The sequence below is a fragment of the Myotis myotis genome, unplaced genomic scaffold, assembly GCF_014108235.1.
Source record: "Myotis myotis isolate mMyoMyo1 unplaced genomic scaffold, mMyoMyo1.p scaffold_m19_p_4, whole genome shotgun sequence".
Taxonomy (NCBI): domain Eukaryota; kingdom Metazoa; phylum Chordata; class Mammalia; order Chiroptera; family Vespertilionidae; genus Myotis; species Myotis myotis.
In genome coordinates this window covers 22,636,806-22,659,259 of record NW_023416346.1, presented here as the reverse complement: position 1 = coordinate 22,659,259, position 22,454 = coordinate 22,636,806, and the positions used below count along the sequence as shown (strand labels likewise).

General features: G+C 40.0%; 1 long non-coding RNA gene across 1 annotated transcript in view; it reads left to right on the top strand.

Moving 5' to 3' along the window:
* LOC118654425 overlaps positions 1-13,579 on the top strand; it is a 57,966-nt gene extending 44,387 nt beyond the window's left edge. Inside the window, exon 6 of the long non-coding RNA XR_004966998.1 lies at positions 12,419-13,579. This is a non-coding gene — a long non-coding RNA (uncharacterized LOC118654425). The remainder of the gene's footprint in view (positions 1-12,418) is intronic.
* Positions 13,580-22,454: the final 8,875 nt, after the last annotated feature.

Genomic DNA, 22,454 nt, shown 5'->3' with positions numbered 1-22,454 from the left:
ACAGTACTGATGCCGGGACCGGTTTGGCTCAGTGGATAGAGCGTCGGCCTGCGGACTGAAAGGTCCCAGGTTTGATTCTGGTCAAGGGCATGTATGTACCTTGGTTGCAGGCACATCCCCAGTGGGGGGTGTGCAGGAGGCAGCTGATCAATGTTTCTAACTCTCTATCTCTCTCCTTTCCTCTCTGTAAAAAATCAATAAAATATATTTAAAAAAACACAAAACAAAACAAAAAAACAGTACTGATGAGGAATCCCAAAAAGTGTTATATTTGGAGTGAATTCTTAATATGAGGGGCAGAATAAAGGGGAGGACACAGAAGATGTATGGCCCAAATCCAATTCAGTTATTTATTAGCCATGTGACCTCTCGATATTTTTTCAGAGGGATAAATAAGATAATGCTGGTAAAAGCATCCAGGACAATATCTGAGACCTAGTATGTTCTCAGGAATTTATCTTTTTCTTTCTTCCCTTAAATCTTAGATTTGTGCAATTCTATCAAGAGCTCAGTTTTGAAGGTTACTTCATTCTGAGATATTTTATTTTTACTTATTTATCAATTAATGGCATAAGAATGACCCATTTTTGACTTATAGACCCATATCCTATCTAATAATAGACAAACATGGTAATTGACCGTACCTTCGCTACGCCTCCCATGGGCTAATCAGTGAGATATGCAAATTAACCCAACCAAGATGGCGACCAGCAGCCACGCAGCTGAAGTGAGCAGGAGGCTTGCTTGTTCCAGTGATGGAGGAAGCCAAGGTTCCCCGCCTGCCGCGGCCTGGCTCTGAGCTCTGAAAGAAACAAAGTTTCAATTATAGGAGCTAAACAAACCCCAGATACCTGCTTTCAGCCGGCCGTGGCCATGGAGCTGTAGCCGACTCTTAGCTCCAGTGACGGCAACAAAGTTTCAATTATAGAAGCTAAACAAACCCAAGATACCTGCTTTCAGCAGGCCGTGGCCTCAGAGCTGGAGCGAGCAGGAGCCCAGCTCTCAGCTCCAGTGACGGCAACAAAATTTCAATTATAGAAAGTAAATAAATCCCAGAATAAAATAAAGAAAAGAAAAAAGTAGAGGCTGGAAGCTTCAGTCGCCAGCCAGCCTGAAAACGGCCCTCAGTCCCTCACCCAGACTGGCCAGGTACCCCAGTGGGGACCCCCACCCTAAAGGGGGTATGGCCAGCTGCAAACAGCCATCAGCCCCTCACCCAAGCTGGCCAGGCACCCCAGCGGGACCCCAACCCTGATCCAAGACACCCTTCAGGGCAAACCAGCTGGCCCCCACTCATGCACCAGGCCTCTATCCTATATAGTGAAAGGGTAATATGCAAACTGACCCTAACTGCAGAAAGACTGGGAATGACTGGTCACTATGACACAGACTGACCACCAGGGGGCAGACGCTCAATGCAGGAGCTGCCCTCTGGTGGTCAGGGCGCTCTCACATGGGAGGAGCTCTGCTCAGCCACAAGCCAGGCTAATGGCTGCCAGTACACAGCGGTGTTGGTGGGAGCCTCTCCTGTCTCCTCAGCAGCGCTAAGGATGTCCGACTGCAGCTTAGGTCTGCTCCCCGCTGGCAAGTGGACATCCCCGGAGGGCTGCCAGGCTGCCAGAGGGATGTCTGATTGCCATCTTAGGCCCAATCCCCTGGGGAGCAGGCCTAAGCCAGCAGGTGGTCATCCCCCGAGGGGTCCCAGACTGTGAGAGGGCACAGGCTGGGCTGAGAGACCCCCCCCCAGTGCACAACTTTTTGTGCACCAGGCCTCTAGTCCTATATAATAAAAGGGTAATATGCAAATTGACCCTAACAACAGAATGATCAGGAAGAACCGGTCGCTATGATGCACACTGACCACCAGGTGGCAGACACTCAATGCAGGAGCTTCCCCCTGGTGTTCACTGCGCTTCTTCAGGGGAGCACCTTGCAGCCAGAGGCTGACTCATGGCTGGCCATTGCAGCAGCAGTGGCGGGAGCCTCTTCCGCCTCTGAGGCAATGCTAAGGATATCCGACAAACGGCTTAGGCATGCTCCCTATTGGACATCCGCCAAGGGCTCCTGGGCTGCCAGAGGGATGTCTGACTGCCATCTAAGGCCCAATCCCCTGGGGAGCAGGCCTAAGCTGGCAGGTGGATATCCCCTGAGGGTTCCCAGACTGTGAGAGGGCGCATGCTGGGCTGAGGGACCCCTCCCCCCTGAGTGCATGAATTTTCATGCACCGGGCCTCTAGTAAGTTTTATATTTTAAAACTTTTCTACCATTGCATTATAATACAAGATTTTTAATTTATTACTTTTCTTATCATACTAGGTGCTAAGATAATTTTTTAAATAATGTAAAAGGAATATAGTCCTCCTTCAGTATTTTTAGGGTATTAATTCTAGGACTCCTTGCAGATACCAAAATCTATATATGTTCAAGTCCCTTATATAAACTGGCATAGTTTTTTCATGTAATTTATGCACATGCAGATTCTCCATTATGTTTTTTTTAAATATATTTTTATTGATTTCAGAGAGGAAAAGAGAGAGAGAGAGAGAGAGAGAGAGAGAGAGAGAGAGAGAGAGAGAGAAACATCAATGATGAGAGAGAATCATTGATTGGCTGCCTCCTGCATGCCCCCCACTGGGGATCAACCCCACAACCTAGGCATATGCCTTTGACCAGAATTGAACCCAGGACCCTTCAGTGCACAGGCCGATGCTCTATCCAACTGAGACAAACCTGCCAGGGCATCCCTTAGATTTTAAATCATTTCTAGATTACTTATAATTCCCATTAAAATGTAAATGTGTAAATAGTTATTATATTGTTGTTTGGGGAATAATAACAAACAAAAAGTTTGTACATATTCAGTACAGACACAATAATCATAGGTGTAACTACATAGTACATGTCAGCAACAGCATAACATTATTTTTTGAATATTTTCAATCCTCAGTTGATTGAATGTGGAACTGATATAAAGGGTTAACTATGCTAGGATTGGAATACTATTGCACTTTCAAATGAATGTGTGTTTTTTTCCTAGAGCATGTGCAGCTATTGTATGAACCTAAAAATAATTTTTCTTTATAGGTTTTTAAAAATATATTTTTATTGATTAATATTTAGTGAGCGAGAAGGGAGAGAAAGAAACAGTGATCTGTTGTTCCACTTATTGATGCATTCATTGGTTGATTCTTGTATGTGGCTTGACTGGGATTGAACCCTTGAATTTGCAACCTTGGTGTATCCAGACAATGCTCTAACCAGCTAAGCTATCCCACCAGGGCTCTTTATAGGTTTTTATCACTTTGTTCTATACTCTTGGGAAACAGTTATCTTTACTCTCCTAATTTCTCCAGTGGAAAAGCAAAGAATAATGAATTGCCTTTAATGTAAGTACAACCATGATAAGTAGTGGTTGCTTGTTTGTATAGGTGTGACAGGTCCCATAGCTCACAGCTGTTTCATCATACACAGCTCATCTTAGTCTGGATGAGTGATTCCTTCATTTATTCTTTAGGACCACCTATGAGCCCATTATTAAGGGGCTATATTCATTTTGATTATTCATTCATTCAGAAAATATTTATTGAGCCCATATACTGAACCAGGAGAATTCTGCTAGGTGATGGATTTATGGAGATGACAAAGGCAGAGTTCCAACCTTAAGGTGCTTATAATCTAACTAGAGGCCCAGTGCACAAAATCCATGCACAGATAGGGTCCCCAGGCCTGGCCAGTGATCAGGGATGATCTGTGAGGCGACCGGCGGGGCTATCGGGGGGCCCCTGTTGGCACCTACATCAGCTGGCCTAGTGCCGCCCGCTCGCAGGCCCTGCCCCCCCCACCCTTGCTAGTTGCCTCCCTCTGTGGGACAACTGGCGGGGCGATCAGGGGGCCCCTGCTGACACCCTCCTTGGCTGGCCTGGGGCCTGCAGGCTGGGGACAGCGCCTGCATTGAGCATCTGCCCCCTGGTAGTCAGTGCACGTCATAGTGACCAGTCGTTCCTCCAGTCATTCTGCTTTTTGGTCTATTTGCATATTGGGCTTTTATTATATAGGATACATACATACATAAAGCACTCATATCTTTCCCCACTAGATGGCAGGCTAGCCACTTGATAAAGTACTGACTGGGTCACGGATCTAAACACCACAGCAATATTCTGGTTTGTGAGGTACTGCAATGGACAAGGGGGTGTTGCAGGTTGATCTCTCTCTTGCATTGACTCAGCTTTGCCTTTGTAGCCAGGAAACAGCCTAAGATACTAAGCAAACGAGTGGGCATGGCTGGGTTACAATAGGACTTTCTTTATGGACATTGAACTTTGAAATTCATATAACTGTCATTTGACAGAAAATATTATTCTTTTGATTCTATTTGACCAACTAAAAATGTAAAAACCATTCTTAGCTCAAAGACCATACAAAAAATGGCCACAGATCTGATTCAGCCCTCGGGGTTTATTTTGGAGATCCCTGGATTAAAAGCCTTATTAGTCTTAAGTATCAGATTGACAATCTTCTCAATTAATATAAATAAAATTTTTTACTGCTTTCATAATAAGTATTTTAATGTGATTGCTATTTTACATATATAAATTACTCAGTTGGTGTTTCCTAACCGAAGGGGGGACTGAAACAGTAATTTTGGGGGGTGAAAAAGACAGGTTTTAGGAAATTTTAGAAATTTTGGAAATTAAGGGGACCATGGAGGAAGCACAGGGCTGCAGAGCAGCAGAAGGTATATTTCCATAGAATAGGGAAGCTGAAAAGCTGCAACAGGTTTATTTCCATAGAATGAGGGAGCTGGAAACAGCAAAAGGTCTATATTTACAAAATAGAGAGAAGGAAGCCCTTCATCCAGAAGGAGAAGAAAGCCCAAAGGGCATAAGAAAACAATAAGGAAGGAGAGGGGAGAACTTCACATGTCAAACAAAGGGTTTGACCTTTGAGCCTAGGAGTTACTATAGTAACCAGTCTAAGGAATAGTGACCAGTCAGAGGGGATATCAAGGCACCAGGCTCTGCAGCCTTTATAAACCATAGGAAAAAGGAATTCAGGATTCTTTCCCTCTCCCCACGTGGGAGTCTGTACTTTTTCTTCAATAAGTCTCTACCTTTGCTATACAAAAAATAAGTAAATAAAAATAAATAAATAAATTACTCAGAATCCTTGTGATATTTTTGCCTACCTCTCAATATAGACTTGTATCTTGTTTGCCTATAAACAAAGACTTCAAATAGTTTTCTCATTGTTCCTAGTTGCCAGAGAAAAACAAGATATTCAGTTAAATTTGAGTTTCAACTAAAAAAAAAATATGTATATATGGCATAAGACACATATTATAAAGGTATTCCTCATTTATCTGAGATTTATGTATATATGGCATAAGACACATTTATATTATAAAGATATTCCTCATCTGAGATTTGGCTTTATTTTTCAAATTTATCTTTATTGTTGAAAGTATTACAGATTTTCCCCTTTTTCCCCATTGTTCCCTTCTAGCCTGCACCTGCCACCCCCCCCCCCCCAGGCCTATATCACACTATTTTTGTGTCAATGGGTTATGTATATATGCATATGAGTTGCCCGGTTAATCTCTTTCCACCCACCTGCCTTCCCTCTGAGATGAGATTCGGTTTAATTGGGTGATCCATGTTTTTATTTGCTAAACCTGGCATTTGTTCTTGTATTTATGGATTTTGCCTGTTACTCATTTACTAATGCCTTAAAAATAAGCAAATACCTGCAAGCAAGACTCCTGAAGTGAAATATGTGTTTAGAGATTTGGGGGAAATATGCATCTCCAGGCCCTGTTACTTTCAGTGTACATTATACCACATTAAAACAGCTATGTGGCTCAAACAGCCATGTTTCACATCCATTTTCCAGGAGTATTTTCCTGAGCTACCAGTCTCACTTGGACAAGCCATTTTAATTGTTTTATAAGAAACCCAAAGTAACTTGTAGACAGGCACTTTGCAAAGAGCTTCCGAGAAATTTGAGGTCTTTGAAAGGGCTTAAGTAGGAACAACAAATTAAGGCCCCACCCCCCGCCCCTTGCCTCCCAGCTCCAAGCTGTTCTCTGGGGTTCGGCTTATTTCAGACCAATTCCTACCAGAAAACTCACCCTTCTCTAAACACTTTCCCCGCCTTCTGATGGAGATTTCAAGAATGCAAAGGTAGTGTTTGTAGAGAGTGCTTTAACGTTTTTTTTTTTGGGGGGGGGGAAGGGGTACTTGTTAGGATGCACTACTGGTACTAAATGTTGACACATTTAATTTGCTTGGTGACTTTTCAGGAAAGAAAACGGATGCTAAATCCTGCCCTTATATGATATTCCTTCCAGCTTTAAAATTTGCTGCCTGCCCAAGCAATCAAGCTTATTAGCGACTGTTGCCACTATTCAATAGCAAACCGACCCTTGCAGAGTCTCTTAGCACTTTGGCCTTGAGATGGTTAATGGAGAAGGCCTTTGGCGGCTGGGATCGAGTGGGGCGGAGGCTGGGGTTTGAATGGTGTAACTGAGGAAGTGTCCCGACACAAGGTCGGAAGTGACAGCATACAGTCCTCCCATCCCAGCTGGGGACCAGCCCGCCCTGCGCGGTGGGAGTGGACCTCTGGCGAACAATGGGCGCAGCGGGGAGGGCGGATGCTAGAGGGGCCTCTCCAAGGGGCAGGTCTCCACTGAGAGCAGCTGGTTGATTAAGTCTGCGCTAAAGAACGCTTCGGAGTAGGCGCATTGCAAAGAAAAGATGCATCTTCCCCAGAGGGGAGCAGATTGTGCTTTGGTGGTTAGAGGAGGAGATTTCAGGGCCTGAGCAGCCAGAACAAGGTAAGCCTATGTCCTTTTGGTATTGCGCTTTAACCAAGCGGATTTCCTCGGGGGCTGCCACAAATTAGCCTAGTCAAGCAGAGCAAGCCCGCCAGACCCGCCAGATCACGCCTCTCCAGCCTTCTCCAGGCCCTGCTTGGGCTCCTTGGTGCCTTCTCCGGTTGCCTTTTACTCCTCTTTCTGCAAAATCATGTCTATCACTTATGCCCTCACTCAAATCACCAGGGCCAGGACAAAGGCACATCTATTGAGGCATTGGCCTCGGGAACAAAATTTAAGGGGTCACCAAGGCATTCATTAATCGATACAATTTTTAAATGTGATATCTTTAAGATTCAAAGTTAATGCAAAATATTCCATGAGGGAAAAAAAATGTTAAAGAAATGATCCAACTCATGACTTGGCTGCCTTCGCCTCACCCTAATGCCAGGCTTTGTAAATTAACTGTGAAATGATTACCTCCTTTCTCTGTGGCCCCAAGTCCCCCACCTCTGTGGTACCTATCATTGGGTCTTTTATGGCAATTAGTTGGTTTTTTTCTGTATATATGACTCCATGGCTGTGTGGAAAGAAGGGACCACTGCTTTACCACCTGTTACTTAAGGGGCATAGCCCAGTGCTTTGCTCACGGAGGCCATAGGGGCTTCGGACTTTGGAAGTGACCAAAGATGAGAACTCATCCCAGGGCCCCAGATTGTAAAGCTCTGCATTGGAACCACCAAAACCCCACAGAAATAAGACACAGGAGAAAGCTGTGGTCCCTTAATTACAGCTTATTCAGAATTGGGTTGAATAAAGGAACCACAGTGGCAGGAAGGGCCTTTAAAATTGTCTTTGCAGAAAGAAGGGTGGCTGTGCACTTGGGGACTCCTTATCCTTCTGTAGCCTGCCATGAGCATTTCTTGGTATTGCAATCTAGTCTGAATCTACAATGATACTAGCACCTTTGATGAGGATCATACTCCACAATTTACAGTGCATCTCCCCCATCGTACTTCATTTAATTCCCAGCAGGAGGCCACTGTGCTTCCTGCTAGCTAAAAGCTGCTTTCAGTTGTCATCATAAGGAGTCATTGTAAGCTGATTTCATGTTGTTTCCTACCCTTAAGGTTAAGAGAGAGGGTTAAATGACATCTAGCCCCTGGCTTAGGAGATGGCCTGTTTGTATTTCAGGTTGGGACTTGGCCAGCCACTAGGTCACTAGGTCCATGATTTCTGTTATTCTTTAAAGCATTCTGTAACTAAACACTTCATTTATTCTTACACAGGCGAGTAAAAATGAGAAAAGATAAAGAGCGAATACAGGAGATCAGGAAACTGTTGTTCAAATTAATGTGCGTTTTCTTAAAATCTTTGGAAGTTTTGGGTGTAGCCAACTCCCCAAAAGATGAGGGAAAAATGGAAGTTGTCAAAACATTTGCTCTATTCCTTGCCTGCTAAGATGAGTTTGATTCCTTTGAGGAGCTCATCAAGTCAACATTCTGCTTAACAGGAAAGGGAAAGACATTGCAGGCCTGTCAGGAGAGATGCACCTTAGATGACCTTGCCTTTTGCATTCCTTCCCTGTTTAGGGTTTAGCTGTTCCATGCTAGAGCCAGGAGAGGGCACTGTTGCAGCATAGACTCCACTTAGACTTTGCGGGGAGAATTTTCAAAGCTGTAAAAAAGACTTGGATCCAGTAAGAAATAGGCACAGCTTTCTATAAAATTTTAATGTGAAAAAATAGATTATTATTAAGAATTTGTGGATGTCTATTTGATTAGTGACCCATCAAACCATAGAAGGAAAGGGGAGATGTTTCATGACTGTCTTTGTTATCAAAAATTAAATTGCAAGAACAAAAGAATAATGTGATAATAAATATCAATATGATATTCCTAAATTACTTAGTACACAAATAGGACTTTTCCCCTTAGAAATGTTTGTGTTGAGACATAGTAACACGAATATAACTGATTTATCATAAACCCCTGCTTTTTTATTAATTGCAAACATAAACCCTTTCATTCATATGGAAAAATTTAACAACTTCATCTCACCAAATAAAACAGGTATCTCAGGCCCTCTATGATTTGCCTCAGCTTACTTTTCCAATTTTTGTTTTTTACTATCCACTTTGGACACCCCCACCCCCCACCGTGTTTTAGCCTCATGTAACCTAATTCTCAACTCCCACTCACTTGCCCCCTTCTCCACGCACTGAAAACCCTACCTATTCTTCAAGGTTCATTTTAAATGATAACCCTTTTGTGAGTGTTGCATGCAATACTTACTCTGTCCACTGTAAGCATTTATGTAATAAAGCTAGAGGCCCAGTGCATGAAATTCATGCATGGGTGTGATCCCTAGGCCTGGTGGGCAATCAGGGCTGATTGGGGCTGGGCAGATTGGGCCGAAGGTCTAGAGAGGAGGTGATGGTCACTGGGCCTGGCATGGAAGGAATGCATGCCAGACACCATCGCTACCCTTGGCGCCCTACCACCCCGCAGTTCCCCACCTTCCCCCCTCCTCCTTCCATCCCTGCCACACTGCCACTGGGGCCTGCCAGCTGGGGGAGGGACCTGACCATAAGAGGTTTGCTGGCTGGGGGGAGGAGCCATGGGAGGTTTCGATCCCCAGTTTGGAAGGTACAGGAGGCAGCCGATCAATGATTCTCTATTATCATTGATGTTTCTATCTCTATTTCCCTCTCTAAAATCAATCAAATACATATTATTAAAATGCAAGGTTTTTAGAGGAAGAAAAAGGTAGGGCAAGGGAGCTATTGGAAAAAAAGAAGGACGGGGGGGCATTTGAGATCTTGCCCACATTTCAAATAACAGAAGGTGGTCCTCCGGGGGTGACAGGTAAGGGGTGGCAGTGGGTAGAGCAGGGCACTACGGGTTGAGGAATGGGCTGTAATGACTGGGAATGTCTGTGACAGTGACACCGAGCATGTGTTGGGGCCATTGCTGGGATCATTCATTCCCAAGAGGTTTTGATTCTGGATGGGAGGAGAAACACAGAGATCAGTGGGCCTTTCTTAGCCTAGAAGGTGACGTGGGTGGCAGGAGCAGGCTGCCCTGCTTCCCTACAAATGTAAACACGCAGTGTAACTGCACGTGGACGTCAGTCACATGGCCATATCAATGCCCAGCCAGCCCTGGTGGCTGTGTCCTGCCACTCTCTGGCTGTGCTGCGGCACTATTGGCCTGGGAGGCCGAAGCCACACTCCCAAGTACACACAGTATATGAAAGGGAGGTCAGGAAGCCAGAAGCTGGAGCTGACACAGTATGGCCAGGCAGGTCTGCATCCACCGTGGAGCAGGATGGGGAGCAGCTGTCAGTGCCACCGGCTTTGGAGTCAGAGGGGCTGTGCTTCCTGTACATCACTGGTGAGTCGGTTCGCAGGTGGGGCCTAGGGAGGCCTTTCCCTCCTGGAGCTGTTCTTCCCAGGGTGGCAGCGTCCAGCCCCCTGTCTCCCGCTTTTTTCCCCAATTTATTTTTATTGGAAAGCAGGCTCTGGGCTTGTGGTTCTTGGGATCCCTGGGCCATAGCGTGTGCCTCCAGGCCTCGCTGCTCCTCGCTCCCCCTCCTCCTGCATTGAGCATCTGTCCCCTGGTGGTCAGTGCACATCATAGCAGCCAGTCATTCTGGTCATTCTGTCATAATGGTCACTTAGGCTTTTATATAAATAGATGATCTATTCTGTTCCAGATACTGTCAAGGCATTCAGAAATGATTAAGATACAGGGAAACAGATGTAACTACAGTGAAATGTCAAAATGCTATAATCATACTAAGCATGGGAAGGAGCCTCTGAGATTTCCTGTCACTGCTTCAGAGCTATCTGGAGGAGCAGAGAAAGCTTCCTGGAAGAGGTGGTGCTTGAACTAGTGTTGAAGATTAAAGAAATTTGGATGATTGATATAGCCCCTTAACTGTCTGACATGTAGATAACAAGGGAAGAGGTAGTAAAAGATAAGAATGGGAAAGTAGGCAGGCACCATCATACAGACTGAGATTGGACTTTATTCAGTAAGCCATTCAAGGGAGTCATTTAAAGAGGAAGAAGTGCTGGATTAGACCCCTATTTTAGAAAGGTTGCTCAGGACGCAGTATGGTGGAGAGGCTTGAGTGGCAGGCAGATGACTTAGGAAGTTATACCATTCCTCAGATAAGGGATAAGAAGGACCTGTTTTCAACTCTATGGACTGTGGCTTTCTGCCTTATACTGTGTTATATTTATTTTTCCTAGAAGACTAAGTTCATTAAGATAAAAATTTTTTTTAAATCAATTCATTTTTCTATTCCCATGGCCTTGTACATGATAAACTTTTTGTCAGTGTGAGATGATTGAGGAGAATGAATAAGTTTCTGAAATTTTGCATTATGCAGGTTTACTTTTGAAATGCTCTATTATTGCTTTTTGGTCTTAAAAGTCAGTTGAGCCCTAGCTCGTTTGGCTTAGTGGATAGAGCATCGGCCTGTGGACTGAAGGGCCCCAGGTTCAATTCCAGTCAAGGGAACATGCCTGGGTTTCGGGCTTGATCCCCAGTAGAGAGCATGCAGGAGGCAGCCGATCAATGATTCTCATCATTAATGTTTCTATCTCTCCCTCTCTCTCCCTCTTCCTTCCTATCTGAAATCAACAAAAATATATTTTTTAAAAAGTCAGTTGAATGACATCTTTATCATATTAGTAAAAGCATTGTGGGTAGTTTATAAATTTTGAAAAAATAAGATTTCTCATGGAAGCCTCATCATTGGTCACCATTTATGGGTATTACAGTTTAAAGTGTTAAATGATTCTGATGGTCCATACTTTTTGAGCTTACCACTTGAATATATGTGTGTTTAAGATTTTTGAAGAAGAAAAATAAACTCTGCACAGCTGTATAAAAGCAAACCCCTTAAGACCAAATGTCCTTTCATGACAAAAGCTGCAATCAATTCTGTTTGTACATACAAATCCTCACAAGGTGTAGCAGTAATAAAAAACACACCTTGTTTTTGGTTGAAATGCTGACAGAAAATATGTGAACATCATTTTCTTAGGGAGGGGGAAGCTTTTCAAAGCAAGGTATGAAACATTTGACTACATAAATATGTGAAACATTTTTATGGCAAAAGATAAATAAAATTTAAAAGTAAATGCTAGGCTTGGCATAATGTTTGCAACAGAGAATTAAAAATAAGAGTTCCCTAATATGCTAATATTGCCCATAAATCAGTAAGAAAAAAATTTAAAATGGGCAAAGCATATGAACACACAATTTAAGATGAAGACATGGAAATGGTCTACCATATGGAAGGATGATTAAAGAAATGAAAAGTAAAACAAAAATGAAATACCTTGTTGTTCATCTTCTGCTTGGCACAAATTACAATGGTTGATAATATTTCATGTTGGTGAGAATATGGGAGAAAAGGATTCTCATTCACTGTTAGTGAGCATACAAATTGATTCAGCCTTTGTAAAGGCAATTTGGCATATATTATTATTATTACAAATTTCTGTTGCCTCTCTAGCTTATAATCTACTTATGCAGATTGCCTCTGTTCCTGCCTTCATTTCCTATGTTTGTGTCTGCTTTCTTCTAGATGGTGATATTTGTGCTTCTCATCTCAGCCTGGTGGCCTGACCTTGACTCCTGAATTCTGTGATCCCTCCACAACTGCAAGTCATTCTCATACAAAATTTTGAGTTTACCTAGTTGACATCTTTTAAAGTTTTGGAACAATATGCAAGTTCAAGTCAACATCATGTTGTCTTGCTGACTAGGCTCTTGTGATGAGATCAACATTTTTGTTTGTTGCTTCTATCCTTGTTCTTCTGTCTGTTGCTCCCTCTGTAGCTGTCAATCACACACGTGTAGTCATGCAAAAGCTGTTTTGTTTTTATTTGTCATGTGAATGTTGTCATTTGCTTCTCATATATTACAAATTAGTGCTATGTACCGCTCAGTGATATAAAACAATTAATAATTGTAAATTTGCGTATGTTTGGGTAAGAATAGCATCCAACCAAAAAAGCAAAAATGTAGATGATAGAAATAAATGCAAGAACAGTGAAGAGGGCAAGAAAGGCTATGTCTATTGCAAACAAAATGAGAGTTGTTGAAATGCTTGATAACAATGGAGCCAAGAACTCTAGGGTGGGTTTTTTATGTTAATGAATCTATAATTCATACAACGAAGAAAAATGAGAAAGCTAATAGGGCTAGTGAGTTGAGGGACACACAGGAATAATTACGAAAATCACACATAACTTGAAATGTCAAAATAGAGAAAATGTGAAGAGATTTGTATTTGTGGATTCTAAAATAGGAAGGTTAAATAATTCTCTTTCTATGTATATAATCTGCCAGCAAGCATCCCCAAAATATGCAAGTTTAAATTTCGATCTAGATGAAAAATTATAACATTTATCACAAGTAATGGGTGGTTGAGTAAGTTTAAGAAATGCTATGTCTGTATGATAAAGAAAGTGGCTGGCAAAGGAAGGAGATCATGAAGCTGCTACAGAGTATCCTGAATACCCGGAGAAACTGATGGAAGAAAATGGCTGTTTGCTGGAACAGGTATTCAAAGCTGATGAAATGGTCCTGTTCTGGAAGTACATGCCTACTTGCACATCTGTTGCAAAAGATGAGAAAAAGACCAGCGGTTTCAAGACTGGAAAAGACAAACTCAAAGATCTGCTTTGTTCCAATGTTTGTGGTGACTCTCTATTAAACCCATGTTGCTTCACAGATTTCAAAACCTGTATCCTCTTATAAAAGAATGTAAGAAACACTTTTCTGTCTACGTGACGGGGGAACCATAACATTTGGAATGAGGAACACTTTTTGTACAGTAAACCCTTGATTTTGTGGACCTTGATTTAACAGACTTCAGATTTTTACGGACAAATTTCCTGTCCGTATGTTATATGTGAAAATTAATACCCTGTCAATTTTAAAATGCTTTTAACCAAGATTTGCTTATAATTAAATTAACAGTGATTTTTGTTATTAATTCACTGGCATTTTTAACAAATTTTAGCAAATAGGCTATATGTTCAAAAAAACAGTGTAGTAATTTCACCGACATAAATAAATAATACATATCTACAACTATAAACATTTAAATCCAAGAGTCACTTTTGGTAAACAGTGTTCAGTGAATGATTAGCATGTGATCACACTGCATCACATACTGTCAAGTGGTGTGACTTTCTGCAGCAGTTTTTTTCTTTAAATGTATCTTTATTGTTGCCAGTATTACAGATGCCCCCATTTGTAGCACTTTTAATGAGTGACGCTGGTGTTCTGAAGTAAGCTAAGCCACGCCCCAGCTGTGTGCATTTGTTTACTCATGGTGACTAGTGAATGCACCCATATACTAGACCTATTTAGTATAAATTTAAAATTACAATAATACATATAGAAAACTTTTTTGTGAAATTAAACTTTTCATACATACTTAATTTTAATTACACAAATGTATCTACATAAGTAAAAAAAACAGGTAAACTAACTAATTTGTCATTTTTTAAACAAATGCATTTGGAAAACCTACTTTATTATATAACAGATTTTTGGCTTTAAAGGTCACCCCCTCGCCCAAATTAGTCTGTTATATCGAGGTTTTACTGTACTGGTTTTTAAAGTGTTTTGTTCTGAGGTTAAACAATATTTAAACCAAAAAATATATATTTTAAATACAAAGTGTTGCTGATTCTGGACACTGCTCCCACTGACAAAAGTACAATAGTAAATTCTGATCCTTGTGATAAAGTCATCTCCATCTCCCCCATTATCACTACCCTACTTCAACCCATGCATCTGGGGGTACAAAAAATGTTTATGATGTACTATACTCAGTGTGTGTTTGATTACCTTGCAGATCTTATGAGAGACACCAAAACTTACTGTGAAAGAAGGTTGGCAAAATTTCTGCATTTGTAACACTTTAACGATAGTAGAAGAATCAGTCAGAGTAATAAAATGATCAACCCTCAAGGGAGCTTGGCAGAAACTTTGGAATGAGGTTGTAACTGATTCTGAAAGTTGCCTTCCAGTGGTAGAAGAAATTGAAAATATTTTAGCATCTGCAAAACCTTTAGGTGGTGAAGGATTTGAAGACATTGAATTAAGTGATGTTGCTGAACTATTAGAGTCTTACCATTGGAAGATATTTGAGAAAAATTTCAGAGATGTGATCACATTGAAAGTTGATAAAAGAGGTAAGTGAAGGTTATTATGAAGAACTGGAAGAATGTTGAAGTAGCCACTATACAAATTGAAATGTCTCCATGATTCAGAGGAAAGATTCTTCGGTGGAATATTTACTGACCTCCAGGCAAGGCTTAAATAATTACTCATAACCTGGTAAAATAGTAATAAGAAACTTTCAAACAAAGGTCAATAAGTCTTGTCTCTCTCCTTTGCTTCCACAGGGCAGAAGAGATCGGGCCATGTCATTCAAACCTATTCCACAAACAGCAGGCAGAAAGGCTGTGCGCAGATATTTGAACTCTGGGATTCAGAATCTGATCAGAACTGATGATGTGGTGATCCATGTGCCAGAGGATGAAAGTGGAGAAGACAGAGCTTACTTATCTCCAGACAAAATCCTATTTTCTCAGTTTTTTCCCTCTCACTACTGTGATGACTAGCATTTTCATTGATGCATGATTGTCCTCACCTTGAGATCAGAGTGAAATAGAAATTAATTGCCCAGTAATCACTATTGCTAATGTAAAATGTCATCAAAATTCACTTTACTTGGTGTTTTATTTCAGTGAACAAACCAATTGTCTGAGCTTTAATAATACTCCTTTCCCTGACCCAATTTTTCCCCAAAGCTCATAAATTCTTTCAATACAAATTCCCCTGCAATGAGGGTTTTAGGAATCAATTCCAGTACCTAGGGAAGGGGCTACTGTACTTAGTTGGACACTTTGATTCTGTCCTCTTAAACCTGAAATTTATTGTAATTCTCTTTAAGCCTAACTTACTATCTCAACAAAAATTATCCAAACCTTCTCATTTTAAGTAGTTTGATATAAATTAATTTGTTTTTCAGCAGTTGTATATGATTGGTCTGTGAAGGCAATGTATTTATAATGGATTCCTGGCTTAACTTTGATACCTAGTCATGGAAGAGATGCTGCTAGAGTTCATTGTCATCTATCTTCTCTGTTCTTATATCTGGTCTTCCCAGTGATTTGAATAGTTGAATATCCTCCAGAAAAAGGTATTGATACTTCTTCCCTAAAGGTGTCAGAAATCCAGTAATCCCCCACCCCCCAACCCCTGCAGCTTGGAGGTCTGAATTGTAGCATATCTATATCTGAGTTTGAAGTGATCAGAGGAAAGGTAAAAAAAAGTAATACAAAAGTTTAAAGGGCTTGCTTGCATAGTTACAGTTGAAATGACAGACATTCCTTAATAAATTCAAAAGAGGCAGATGAGAGTTAGGAAATCCATTATAGGTTACTTTGGAGCTAGTGACTTGTCACAGTGCCAGAGAAGGTTACACTTCTGCTCTAAGCCACAATTATTCTTAACACTGAGTGCGCATCAAAATCTTGATGGGGGACCTTTGAATAAAATACAAATTTTGGGACTTGTTTCTAGGTATGCTGAATTATGGATTGAGCCAGCATATGTATATTTTGAAAGTTTCTCAAGTGATTTTTTTGTATATAGTCATTATGGCAAACCACTGCTCTAAGTCTAAATAAAATTATAATGGAAAATATAATGCAAATAGTATGGGCCCAGTAGCTAGGTAACCTTGATTTCAAGTTTCTTCTCTGTCACTAGATAAATGGATGGTCTTCGTCAAATCACCCTACTCTTACCTTATCTGCCAAATGAGAGAATAGGACCACTTGGTCCCTAAGGTCCTTCTATCTCTGACATTGTTAACCTGGATAGAAAGGTGTATCAACCTCATTGGTTGATTTTTGTAAGTAACTAAGCCTTTTCATGGAGACGAAGTAGTAGTGTTACTGTATTATGTTCTTGTTATTTTTAAAATTGTGTTTATGATTCAAGCTTTATCACATTTTAGTACCTCCCAGAAAAGAGCGTTAGACATAGATGCCATGGATAAAAAGGGAAACAAACATAGCATAAACTTCCTAGAAGAAAAGATAGAGAGTACCTCCTGTGAGTTTCTTTTTATGTGATAATTGCTGTTTTTCTTCTGAGTTACAGGGTTTGGGGAAAATAATAATGAATAGATATTTTGATTAAAACATTTTAACATTTTGTATTTATTGCTTCCGTAAACCAAAACAGAGAACTCTGTATGGTTACTGTTTCAAGGTTCCATGGAATTTGTCATAGTCTTAATCATTTATAGAGGTGAATAGCTTCTAAGTCAATGATTGTTTTACCTGTATAATCAGTGGTTCTCTATGCCTTTAAAAAATGTGCTGTCCTGATAATTTTACCATTCATTGAGATTGCTGCATTGACATTTTTTCTCTTAATTTGAACAGAATTAGAGAAATCAAATTTTAAATTAAGCCAGGAACTGTGAATATAAACTAATATAATGGGAAACTGACTACTATATGATTTTAGTTTTCACAGGAATGCCTAGAATTTGCTTGATACATGGAAACATTTGTCCCAGGCAAATGAAAGAAAACTTTGGGATAAATCTAATTCTTATTTAAGGCAATATCCAGGTAAAATAATCAAAGAAATATATTTATGAGAGTAAATGGTAGATCATTTTAATATGGTTGCATTGAATAAGTCAGCATAATTTACAGGAGGGTGTGAAAGTGGGTATAGGCTAAGTGGTAGAAATAGAAGTTAATGACAACACTGCCATGTAAACAGGTGTTTCTTTTTTTTTTTTTTAAGTTAAGGCTAGTCCCCAAAATTGAAATTTGATATTTTAGTATATTTTATGTAGAGCTTGAGTGGAAAGAATCTTTCTGCTGTTGAATGGCTCAGGTAAAATTTTGTATTCAATATTATGAAGTGCATGGAATTTCCCTCTTTTCCAGACATATTTAACAACTGGCAAAAAGACAAAAAGGGGGTAGGGAGAAAGGGCAGCCCAGGTTACTGAAATTTGTATAAAATGTTAGAAAACTGGCATTACATTTGAAAAGAGCCTTTTGTTTGTTTAAAATAAAAATGCAGAGAAGGCTCTTTAAACTGGACATTAGATTACATGACTGCCATCACCTGAATGCTAATAAAGGGCTTCTACAGTGTGTATAGTCTAATAGGGTGTGTGAGTCATGTTTGTGCTGTGAAATACATTGATCACTGAACTTCACACAGTATTATTACCTTTTAATGGGCTTTGAAGTCAGTGTATTCTGGTTGTTTAAGAATTCAGAAATATGATGTGCTATGAACAAAGTGTATATGTTCTTGGAAACCATAAAATTAAAGAGAAAATAGATGAGAGGATAGTGTATTTCATTAGCGTGTACAACAAATATTGATAAATTAAATATGAACCTAGTGGGCTTGAGACATTGCATTTCATCTTTCTGGCATTATTATACATAGCCTAAGAAGTAATTAACCCATCATGAAAAACATCCAGGGTTGGCTCTTGATTAACTGGCAGTGGTATGATGAATGCAATAATGAGAAGAACATGAGACAGAATGAGGGCTTTGCCACTGGCTTCTTGTATGCCCTGAGCTGAAGACTCCCTCTTTTGGGGTGAGTGGTGCTTAGTCCTGGCAGGATAACTCTGGGGCATGAGAAGCCAGCACATGGCCTAAGGCTTTGGGATTAGACCTGTTCTCAATCCTGTCCCTGCCAATTACCAGCTTTGTGACTGTGAGTGTGTTTTTTTAAACCATTTCAGACTTGGGTTTCTAATCTGTAAAACAGGGTCAAAAATACCTGCATTATAAGCTTGCTATGAGATTATATGAGATGCTTAGTACAGTGCCTGGCACATAGAAAGCACACAATAATTTTTTTCTGTTATTATTATTATAACAAATAAGCATTATAGAGCTAGAATATGATAGTCTATTCCTGTCTTTGCAAAATTTTAATATTTTACGAAATTTCCCTCAAAATAAGGTATGCATAATGGTTTTAAGAAGAGAGAAGGAATAAAAATTCATTTTTAATATTTTTATTTGTTTGCTTCTGAGAGATACCTAAAATAATAACTCCTTTGTCCCTTTGTTACTTTTTGACCTGTGGTGATTCCATATGCTATATTTACAATGTGGTTATTGTTGCATGATATTTATTTATCTAGATATTGAAAGTAAAGACTTTTTTTAACATGTAGAGTATTCCTATTCTCTAGAATATAATCCATCAACTTGGTTTCACTTTTAAGATAATTAAATCACTCTAAAGATAAAACTGTATAAGACTTACTTTGCTTAAATTACAAGTTATTGGCTCAACTGCCTTTGAGATAATTGGATGTCTAAGTAATCTTACTAGGTGAGGAAAATTCCTCATAACTATCTTCTGAACTTCTTTGTATTTCATGTATTCTGTGGTTGCATTCAAGAAGTTTAAAATAGTGGTATTCAGAATGACGAGCAGTTATTATTCTAATGCTATGTCTGCTAAGCCACAGAACTGTCACTGCCTTAATCCAATCCCCCACTATCACTTAGTTGATTGTAGTGCCCTCATAATGCACATCCCAATTCTTTAAGTGTTCTTACTTGAATTTTTTGCTGTTCTAGCATATATATCTAATAGTCTTTGATATTTAGCAACTTGCTGATATACTAACTTCCCTTCTGCACAATTCTGATTCTGTTACTTCCTTGTTAAAAAATCTTCAGTAGCTGCCCATTGTCTGTACAGGGGTGGGAAAAGTAGGTTTACAGTTGTTCATATGGGAAAAAAAATGCAGGTTAATTAAATAATAACACAAGAATAAACTCTGTGTCTCATGTACTCACAATTATAAACCTACTTTTCACCTCCCCTGTATATTCCACTACTTAACCTTTAAATCATTGCCAAGTCCCAGTGTACCTTAGTCAGTTTTGTATGCCAATGTTCTCTTTCATGCAGTATATATGATAGTTCCTGTATGCCTCAGCCCTATCTGGCTAAGTACTAAGGATCTTCTTCCTACAGGTCAACCCTGATTTCTTAAGCTTATCACTTAAGCTCTGGGGGATAAGCTGGAGTACCTGAGATATGCCTACCAAGGTGTAGTCTCCTTCTTGTTCTCCTCCATCATTGAAAATACTTAGCATTAACTCTTGATTAATTGGTAGTAATATGATGAGTGCCATCTGATAAGAACATGGAACTCAGAGAGAGGGGTTTGCCACTAACTTCTTGTCTGCCCTGGGCTAGCTATTCTCTCTCTTTGGGAGAGTGACGCTTAGTCCTGGCAAGATGACCTCAATCTGTAGGGGTGAGTTTCTTTAATTTTCTTCTTAAGCTTTCAGCCTACTAAATTAGGTCATCCTCATTGAACCCTAGCCTTTTGTCTGGGGCTCTGAATACTACCCACTTAATTTTGGCTGTGTATATAAATCACCGTGTTAGGACTCCTGAAAAAATTAAGTGGAAATCTAAACTCCATTCTTAGGTTCTTGCCAGACTCATCTCCTGAGTATCATCACATACATAGTATATTTATTTACCATTGGGCTTCGAATTGTTCTATCCATTCTCTTGCATGTGATTGCTAGCCTGGAATATACTTAAGTTTACCATACCCTAGATTTGGCATCTAGAGCTGGGCCTGGCAAACAAAAGATTCTGGGCCAAATCTAGTCCCCACCCCTGTTTTTTCAAAAATAAAGCCATGTCCACTCATTTATGTATTGTCTATAGTTGTATGACAATGTCAGAGTTGAGTAGTTCCAACACAAACCATACGGCTTGCAAAACCTTAAATATTTACTATCTGATCCTTTATAGGAAATGTTTTCTGACCCCTTATCTAAAACCAAGTAGTTTCCCTAGTCTTGATATTGCTTATTCTTTGATAATTCTTCATTTCCATCTTGTCAACCAGTACATACCCAGAAGGCCAGTCAATAGAGACTAAGATAGGTTCCAGCCCATTCAAACTATGTTTTTAAAAAATATATTCTTAATTGATTTCAGAGAGAAAAGGAGAGGGAGAGAGATAGAAACGGCAGTGATGAGAAAGAATCATTAATTGGCTGCCTCCTGCACACCCCACATTGGGGATCAAGCCCGCAACCCAGATATATACCTTGACCAGGAATCAAACAGTGACCTCCTGGTTCATAGGCCAAAGCTCAACTACTGAGCCACACTTGCTGGGCCAAACTATGTGTTTTAACTTGAATTTCCCTGCTTCTTCTTTGTCACCTTTCTAGAATGGCCTTTCCCTGTGGTTCATAGTGAAAGAAATGACATAATCATAAAGTTTATTACAACAGCCTTATGACATGTTTTTAAAAGTAATATCAGATTCTAATACGAAAGTCTTTCAACATTGACAATATCTTTCAACATGACCTTACAATATATCTATGATTAGATTTTTCAATTCTTCAGTGTCTCTAACATCAGATCTTCTGAACTCCAGAGCTTCCAACATCTCCAGTTGCCAGATATTCTAAATGTTACCACATCCATATCTTTTCACTCTTTCACCTGCAACATCTCCAATGCCAGTGTTTTCTAATGTTCTCAATATTAAGATCATTAAAAATCTAGGTCTTCTAAAATCTCCAACAATAAATCTTTAAGTTATAGGTCTTATCTTTTAGAGTCCAGAATTATAACTTCCAGTTTTACTATATTTCCAGTTATCTATTACCTCCTATATACCTGTCTTCTAGAGCTCATATGTTTCACTGTATCCAAGTGCAGCACTTACATTCTTTAGTTCCTACAACTTTTAATGTCTCCTAAATTCTGATTTTATAATGTCTTATAAAATTAGCAGATTATCCAATGCCCAAGTTTTTCAATATCTTCTAGAACCTGCTCCTTAATCATTCAGGTGTTAAAATATCCCCAATATCTAAGTGACTATGTCTCTTAACATCCTGATCTCTTAAAATCTAGGTCTCTTAATATCCAGGGCTTTCAATATCTTTGACTTACAGCATCATTAAAAGTACATCTCTCAAATTCTATATCTTTTAACTTGAATATGCCAATACTCAGATTTTCCAGTGTCTCCCAATATCCAGGGTTCCTGATTTTAGAATTGCTAAATGTCTAAATCTTCTATTGCCAATACCTTCCAATGTTTAGGATACCCCAAGTCCAGGACTTGCAATGTCTCTAGTGCTCAGGGCTTCTAATATCCATGAATTCCAACATTCAGGGCCTCCAAAGTCTCCAATATCCAGAATAACTAAATATCCTCAAAATCCAAGGCTTCCAATGTCTCCAACATCCTGTGCTTCCAATGTCTCCAATGTCCAGGGTTTCCAATGGCGCCAGTGTCAAGGTCTTCCAACAACTCCAGGTCTTCCAGTAACTCCAAGTCTTCCAACAACATCAAGGTCTTCCAGCTAATCCCAGTCTTCCAGAGAATCCACGTCTTCCAGACAATCCGCGTCTTCCAAACAAACCACGTCTTCCAGACAATCCACACCTTCCAGTAAATCCAGTCTTCCAGCAATTATAGGTCTTCCACAAAATTCATATCTTCCAGGAAAATCCACGTCTTCCAGAAA